The 9,444-nt window shown below is 36.1% G+C and overlaps 1 non-coding gene across 1 annotated transcript; it reads left to right on the top strand.

The window, feature by feature from the left end:
• Nucleotides 1-6,043: 6,043 nt before the first annotated feature.
• Nucleotides 6,044-6,207, top strand: LOC142455622 (U1 spliceosomal RNA). The gene has a single exon (XR_012785803.1). It is a non-coding gene; the product is annotated as a U1 spliceosomal RNA (small nuclear RNA).
• The last annotated feature ends 3,237 nt before the right edge of the window (nucleotides 6,208-9,444 follow it).

Below are 9,444 nucleotides of genomic sequence, written 5' to 3'. Positions count from 1 at the left end.
GAAGTAGCAACGAAAATAATTTTATGGTTGGTGCTCACCACAACATGAGGAACTGTATTGCATGATCATGGCATTAGAAAAGTTGAGAACCAGTGGTTTAAGATATGAAAATAATAATAATTTATTATTTATTAAGGGGTCATGAGGGCCGGTGAAGGGGAGGGAGGAAAAAAAGAAGAGCTGATACTGAGGATTCAAATAGAATGTAAATGTTTAGAAAATGATGATGGCAACATATGTACAAATATGCTTGATATAATTGGTGTATGGATGGTAATAAACGCTCTATGAGCCCCCAATAACATGATCTTTAAAAATAAATAAATAAAACAATACGTGCCACTGAGAGCTTTGTTTTTTCCTAACGTGCACATGTTTTAAAAAGCAAGTGTCGAACTGCGCCTGCAACTCCGAGGCTTTCACCCTTTACGGGAGCAGAAACCCCATCTTTCTACTTCCTAAGAAAGCACACTTTCTACTTTCTAATAAAACACAAAGATCAGATAGAGAAGCCTGGAAAAAAACATCTCCCTGCGGTAATCCAGCAACATAAAAGGGTTACCCCAACTCGTGCCTTTTCCCCCCTAGAAATTTAGTCCTGCATTTCCATTATCGAAGGTCTGATACTCCATCTATTTTGTCTAATTTTACACTTGTTCATAAAGCGAAAGTTCAATTTTAGATATCCATCAAAGAAGAAAAGAAAAGATCTATATCCATCTTTTTAATACATCTCCCCACCCCCACCTTTTCTAACTCAATGGTAGTGAGTATGCACGGCTGTTGAAGTGGTTCCCACTCTGGCTGCTCTTTCTGAAACTCTGCTGGGTCTGCGTCTTCTTCCACACTGTAAACATAGGTTCAGATCTCTTAAAGTTTTCTTTTTTGGATCTGTTCTCATGGTTTTAAAACAAATTTCTATTGTTTAAAAGGTCTGAAGTCTTGCCTTGAATATCTGGTTTTCCTGTAGTCTATATAAGACATAAGAAATGTATGTACAGTCGAGGTGTTTAGCCCCTACAATATTGACACTAATATCATTATCCGTGACCCTGCCCCATCCACAGTAATTCTTTTTTAATCTCATTAATCCAGACTGCCAAGATTCCAATGCATCTTGTTCTGTTTTATTTCTTTTAGCACTTCGTAGTGACATAGTTATCATATTTGCTTATAATTGTTTAACTAATTATAGTTTTTGTTGTCACTTTAGTTTCATTTTTCATTTAAAGTACAGAGTTGAATTAATTTTCTCTGCTGAAATCAAACACTTCACATAGAAACTTAACTGTTTTAAGCATGCCACAGATGTTTTATTACAATCATTCAAATTATATGTTAGGAAAATCATACATTTCTTACTAGAATTTGCCCCAAATTTCAAGTCAAGAACCATTAAGGCAGAAATCTTGCCAGCTCTTATTCTCACCAACTAGAGTTCCAAACTATGCCTTTAAAGTCCTTATTCTTTAACCTAAAAGGAGACCAAGAGATAGGATTGTCTTTTCCCACACATCCCATTCTCTCCACAATCTACTGAAGTTCATATTTAATTCCACGACTTTGCATCTCCAAGCAGGTGATCCTACCTAGAAGAAATTCACTCATCATTCTTCTTGACATCAAACAATAAAAGAAAAACAGTTATTTTGAATTAAGTATTAAAGGTTGTCCTTAATACTCAATATTTTTTCTACCCAGCATCCCTTATATTAGTATAGTTTTCTGAAATACATTACTGGTTATTTTCATTTTATTTTTGTTATGTGCCATAAGGCCGGCTCCACATGCACAACAGCATGAACACTGCACAGTCCTGGGCCATCCTCACAATTGTTCCTCTGCCTGAGCCCATTGATGCAGCCAGTGTCCATCCATCTTGTTGAGGGCCTTCCTCTTTCTCACTGCCCTTTCACCTCATCAAACATGATGTCCTTCTCCAGGGACTGGTCTCTCCTGACAACATGTCTGAAGCATGTGCGATGAAGTCTTGCCAACCTTGTCTCTAAGGAGCACTGTGGCCTTCTTCGTTGCTGTATATATGTTACTGTGTCTTTTTGCATGTGTAAAATACACAACAAACACAGAAGAAACCTACTGTTATCAAATAACTCCTGACTCATTTTATCCTTATTGGACTGAGTGGCACCACACCAGAGTCTTTCTAAGGATATAAATCTTTATGGAAGCAGATTCCTTCATTGTTCTCCTGTGGGGATATTGGTGGCATCAAATCATTGACCTTTCTTTTAGCGGCTAAAACTTTTACCACTGTGCCACCGGGGCTCTATTGAAAATTCTGGAAGACATTTACCATCCTACAAATATAATCATCCTACAAGCATAAATCATGTACTCAATCACATTTTCCACCTTCATGAATCCTATTGTCCACAGGTAGCTATAGAAAGTTTCTGTATCTGCTGTGCCTTGCTATTTTATCGTTCTCAACATTAAGTGGTTATTTGATTGCTAGGTTTGCTCTGTGTTTGAAATACTGGATAGAAGCAGCTCATACTTAATGGAAAGGATAAAGTACTTGATTTTCCCTAAAGACTTAGCAAAATCAAAATCCTCTTGATTGTTGGCTTATGGAACCCATAATGACAGAGTCTTCAATTGGGTTAAGAACTCTAAGATCACAGTTTCTTGACCTTAAATTCCTGATCCCCAGAAGGTTTAAGCACCTGTGTCTTCAAGATACATGCTTTTCTTGGGCCAGTTAAATTGGCTGATAATGAAGGTCAAAGCCCTTATTTCAAGTGTATTTTCTCTTAGTTTATCTTTAGATTTAACTCTCCGACTAGCACTCTGTCGGGCCCCATTGGCACTCCCTCTGATATTATACACTCTGCTGACAAATATGATGGAAATTTCCAGAAGCAAGTAAAAGAGGTCATATACAATAAGTGGTTACTTTAGTCATAAACTGTATCATTGTTGAGACTTATCCTATTATCACATTATCTAATTATAGTTCTCTAGGACAGGAAACCTACAGTGCATATGTTTTATTCAAAGTCCAAAGAAACCACCACCAACAACAATAAATAACAATAAAATGGTTTTAAAACTTTCTTATTTAGAATGCAGTATGTAAATTCTTATCTGCTGAACAAAAAAGTAGGCCACTTTCTAGGTTAAGATGAAAAGAAAAAACAAAAAGAGTCTCAGAAATAAAATTTGAATAAGAAATTTTGAAAGCCCTTGTATAGTAAATGATTTCAAACAGGAATTTTTTTCTATATTAAGGTTCATGTTAATATAAATATAAACATACTTGGTTGTGTAATTCACCACATGAAGAAAACTCTGAAATAATTTCAAAGTATGCATTTCCAATAGAGGAATTTCCTTTTTCTTAAAAATAATGAAACTGTCAACTAATAAATATCTTTAGAAATTAGGGTAAAAACTTTGATTTTCACCACAACCTCTTCCAACAGTATTAGAAATGGAAGTTTGTTTCTTAAAAGATGTGCATATTATTTTTGACTTCAGCCTATGAAAATTAGACTATCTTCTGTGCTATAACATGTAAGACCAGGACTAACGGGTAAAAGTTATCTTTTAGAATGAAATAATGTATATACAATGAATATATGTGCTCAAGAGAAGGAAGAATGTAGGCAAGTAATGCAGAGAAATTTACTACTTGCAATGACAATGGAATACAATACATATCAGTTCTCAAGCTAGTAGGTTTCAGGCTGATAACTAGATGGAAATAAATCTTTTCTGAGACCTTTCCATGCCAAATATGAATGTGTCTTAACTTAGCAGTGATTTTCCAGGTCTACCATATGAGAACATTAAAGATAGGTTCAAATTTGGGGTAAAATGACCGTTGAGATTTGTATTTTCTTTAGACTTATGTTACATGAGGTCAGATTCCATTCAGTTATATTATTAGCTCATTTTGAACCTATGATTGTAAGTGGTAATTGGACTTTTTGGGAATAATTTGATATAAAATTAATTACAAAAGACGGGAATTTAGAGTCAGAGATGGTGATGAAGCATAAAGAAAGCAGCTATGGACATTCAGCCTCATCATGGAAGCTGGAAGCCCATAAACTACATACTGTACACACTTAATCCATGACCAGAATCAATTGTTGAAGGATAATCTTCTTGATAACATCATGAGAAAACTATTTATACTAAAACATAAGCTGGGGAGAAATAATTAAAAATTAATAATAATATGCCAGCGCTCATCCATCAGTTTGTCCTTCAGTGGGAGCTTGCATGTTGTGTTTTTCTGGATGCTACGACAGCAGTATTTTCAGCGGCACAAATATATGTGTGAGAGAGTTTTATATCAAGCAAACATCCCAACCCAGTCCAAAACAAGTCCACATATCCAATACTCAGTCCAAAAGTTCCTCTTCAGATTCATGAAACCACATGCAATGGTGCAGAATGCAGGGAGATCACAGGCTGGTGGATGCAGAGTTGTGTGGATCCAGTGACAGTGGCTCTTGCAGCTCTCCAAGTGACTCAACAATAGGAAGGTAAAGCAGAGGGAGTGGGGGCGGGGGTGGCATTCCCCAGCACCCTCCTTATGAGGAGGTTATGCCAACAAGGAGGTACCATCAGCCTGTGACCTGATTAACAGGCTAGACTCCACCCCTAACTTCAAGTTGACACAAATTGATGTAACTACCACACAGTGAATTCCATGATGCACAGGTTTCAGCAGATCTTCCATACTCAAAAGTTAGAAAGAGGAGAAAGTGGTACACTTGTGAAAAATAGGCCACTGAAAACATGATGAATAGCAATAAAATATGGTCTGGTGCCAGAACATAAGCTCATAGATTGGTAGGTTATCAAAATATGACTGAGGATGAGATGCCTCCTCAAATTAGAGTTGACTTTCATGACATTTGGGTCAAAACTTCCAGACCTTCATTTACTAATGGGACATGACTCAAACTGAGAAAAGAAGTACCTGCCAATACGCATTATTTTTCAGAATATGGAACACGCTAAGTAGGAATGTAGGATAATTGGAATTTATAAGAATTAAATAGAATGTATAAAGCTCAACATTCTAGGCATTAGTGAATGGAAATGGACTGGTATTCATTGTGAATTGGACAATCATACGTGTTACTATGCTGGAAAAGAACATTTTAAGATATACCCTGAAGTACAATGATAAAATAATATTCATAAGCCTACAAGGAAGACAAATTAATACAGCTACTAGTCATATTTGGGCACCAAACACTAAAGCCAAAGATCAAGGAACTAAAGAATTCTACCAAGTTCTCCTGTCTAAAATAGACAATCATAGAATCAGTATGCACCGATAATTACTCATAACTGGAAATATGTGAGCAAAGAGGAAGGATTAGTAGTGAGAAAATATGGCCTTAGTAATATAAATGAAATGAAATTGTATGACAGAATGTTTAAGATCACGTGTCTATTGCAAATACCATTTTTCAGCAACATAAGTTGCAGCTGTGTTCATGGATCTTGCTAGAAGGAAGACAAGGAACCAAACTGATTATTTTAGTGAAAAGATACAATGGAGAAGTTCAATATCCACACCCACAATATGGCTGGGGCCAACTTTAGATATAAGCAGAAATTAATTATATGCATGTTCAAGTTCATGTTGCAGAAGACTAAACCAAGTCTAATAGAGCCAAAATATCTTGAGTATATCCTACTGGAATTTAAACATCTTCAAAAATAGATTGAAAGACTGAACACTAATAAAGGAAGGTCAGAGGAGTTTGGGGATGACATTAAGAACGTTAAACATAAAGAGAGCAAAACGCCTTTAATTGGGAAGAAAAAAGCATAAAGATGAAAGTGGAGTCAGAAGAGACTATGAAATTTGTTCCTGAAAATACAGAAATTAAAGCAAAAGGAAGAAATGAGCAAGTAAATAGACCAGAAATATTTTAAAGACACATCAAAATTATAACGTATAATAAACAAGTGTGCAAAGACTTGGAAATAGAAAAACAAAAGAGAAGAACAGACTCAGCATTTCTCAGGCTGACCCAAAAATTAAGTCTTGATACTTACCTGGCAGGGAAGACAGCATGGTCAGGTGGGTGGTTTTCCCATGGTGTGCCTCATTCATTGCACTCCAGATGTGCAACCCCCTGCAATTTCCCCCCAAGTGGGAAACTTGACTGAATACTTTGTGGGAGGGGGAGACTGCATTTCCACTGTCCCCTAAAAAAGAAAGAAAAAATTAAGCCTTGAGTTTTAATTATTAAGAATTCTGTGGTTAAAATATTGAACTAAAAATGTAGTAAACATCAAAAGAAGATGCTTACAAGGAGTCATTGTACCAAAAATGCATTGAGTCACTGTTTCAAAAATTAAATGTCAGTGGTAAACAATTTCAAGAGGTAATATATTATCAAGAGCTGATGCTATTGAAGGAAGAAGTCCATGTTGCATGGGAAATATTGGCAAAAACAAGACTGCTGAGTCTGACAGTATACCTATTATAATGTTTCCCCCCCACTGCTGTAGCACTGGGGGCAGCATTCACTACTCTATGCCAAGAACTTTGGAAGACAGCCATCTCCATACAAAATAAATATTACTGAAGAAAATGAGGTTGACATCAAGATAGCTTTTAGCTGAAAGCAGAAAATACCAGAAAGACTTTTGTTAGGTGTCTACAAGTAGGTTACAACCCACAGTGACACTAGGTGCAACGGAAAGAAACACTGTCGCATCTTATGCCATCCTAACAACTGTTCTTATGTTTGTGTCCGTTGATGGCACCACTGTGTCAATCTTGTCCAAATTCTTCCTGTTTTTCATGCCCCTGCCACATCCCCAACCTTCAATATAGTTTACAGCACAATATAAAGAAAACAAACCCCCTCAGAATTGTAACAAGAAATCACATCAAAATAAATGGAGAACATTTCAAAGTTATCAAGTATTTTTTTGGGGGGGGTGCGATCCACAATCAACCACCACAGACAGAGCAGTCAAAAATCAAATTGTGTATTCTTTTGGGTAATAATGATGCAAAAAGACCTCTTGAAAGGGTGTCTCCATATATATATATATATATATATATATGATGCAAGACAAAATATGAAATACTGAAGAAATATTTATGGTTTCAAATTGGTGAAGAATACTGAACATACCCTGAATTTCAGAAGAATAAATAAATCTTTCTTAGAAGAAGTGCAGCAGGAGGCTTATGAAAAGTGAGGCTGGCAAATTGTTTTACCATGTACTTTGGACACATTATCAGGAAAAACCAGTCTCTGGAGAGGGAAACCATGATTGGTAGAGTCAAGGGTCAGTAATACAGAGAAAGATCCTCCACAAGATGTTCTGCTAGGACTGAAACTGTGCTCAAACATAGGCATGATTGTGGGAATGGTACAAGGGTGACAATATTTCATTCTGTTGTACATATGAGTCAGGATTAACGTGAGGACACAGACACATTTATATATAATATGTGCACACATGTAATATACACCAAAATATATATAAATAAATGATATATTTATTGGTATTCCCTTGCCTTTTCTGTAGTTTTCTTTTGTACCAATTTTAAGTTATGAGACACAGTAAGATTTGTACACATTTAGAAAAAATATGGAAAACACTTTGTTTAACATTAAGGAAGGATTCATTTGACAACAGGTCATGCTTTAATGCTGATCTGAGTACAGAAATAAGAGAATAATGTGAGAATATCCAAGGATTGCTAAATAAGTATGTGCACACTGTGCAAACGCAAGCTGGCATGATTGAGAATATTGTGGTACTGTGGTTATCTGAAAGGTCCCTGGTGGTGCAGCAAGTTAAGCAGGAGAGCTCGGCAGTTTGAACCGGCCTGCAAGTTCTCAGGAGATGGATGAGACCATCTGTTTCCATAAAGATGTACAGTCTACGAAACAGTTCTGCTCCGTCCTATAACTTCTCTATGAGTCCCACTCAAATTGAGAGCAGTGTGTGGACTGTAATCTTGCTTCTCTTATAGACTTTTGAGAAGTTAGTGTTAAAAACTGTATATGTTGGCAAACTCACAATGATTTGCCTCCGCTATGCCTCTAGAGTAGTGGTTCTCAATCATCCTACTGCCGCAGCCCTTTCAGACAGTTCCTCATGTTGTGGTGGCCCCCAACCATAATTTTTTTGTTTCTACTTCATAACTGTCATTTTGCTACTGTTATGAATCAGGCTACCCCTGTGAACAGGTTGCTCGACCCCCAAAGCGGTCACCACTCACTGGTTGAGAACCGCCGCTCTAGTGTTCTATCATTAGGCTATGAAGGAAGGGTATTTATCCTTTCCTCATGAATACTTGAGTTCAATTGGGATTGCAGTGTTAGTACTGACTGTTGACACGCTGAAGCACCTGCAGTTGACTGTCAACTACTCACTGAATAGCTCCTGGTTCTGTAAGATACTTGATATCATATAGAAAATTCCTTAAGTCATTCCAATTGGGCCCATTCCTGTTAATCTTCTCTATATGCATGTAAGTTTCCACAGCTGGCTGCCACAATCAGGTCTTGATCTCTTTTTTATTAGCTAAAGGCCAAAGCATGCAAGCCATCAACACTATATAAAACAATAATAAAATTCAAAATTAATATGTGCTATGTAGTGTCAATTTGATTTTTTTTTACTGTAGAAACAATTTGCTTTGTCTTTAGTGGGGGATGAGACTTGTTTGTGTGTGGTAACTGGAGGCGTAAGCCTGCTTTAATGATATTTCAAGAGATATTCCTAAATTGTCTGATAGAACTAAAGAAAACAAGAAAAATAATAACATTTGGAGGTATTATCAAATAACTGGAGGGCTTAGTTGCTATGGGATTCTTATCAGAACCAATTTTTAAAACACAGCCATTTTCTAATGTTCTCATTATCAGAATTTCTTGTCTTGGCTTGAACACAAAAATATTAACAATGTGGAAATTATATGTTAAGTCACCCAAGAAACATCACTATCCATGTAACAAGGTAACCTTTAAAATAAACTAAGTGAGAGATCCCACAGAAAATAAATAAGCTAAGAGGGGATATTGAACTTCATCATTTCTAGCTTTTCAATCTCAGAATCTCACATATCTTTTCTCAACTCAAACCTTGTAATTTCTGTATTGAGGTGACTGTGTTAGATGTGCTATAACTCCATTACCTAATTTAATTTTCTTTCTTTTTTGTTATTGCAAATTTGTAGTTGATATTACAATGATTTTCAAGTCAACTATTAGCCTTGTTTCCCTGAAAGCAATATCTAATAGGCAGATGCTATCTTGAATCAGAGAGGAGAGCTTTCTCTATTTCTTATTCATGTCTCCTTTTCATTTGTTGGCCACATGTTTTAAAATAGATATCAGAAGATTGAAATATGCCCTTGAAAAGTTACTAAAATAAGATGATGTGGAGACTTAATACTATATCATATAAAGAATAATG

Source organism: Tenrec ecaudatus, chromosome 8 (genome assembly GCF_050624435.1).
Source record: "Tenrec ecaudatus isolate mTenEca1 chromosome 8, mTenEca1.hap1, whole genome shotgun sequence".
NCBI lineage: Eukaryota > Metazoa > Chordata > Mammalia > Afrosoricida > Tenrecidae > Tenrec > Tenrec ecaudatus.
The sequence above is the reverse complement of the archived record's forward strand: the minus strand, read 5'-3'. Positions and strand labels throughout refer to the sequence as shown.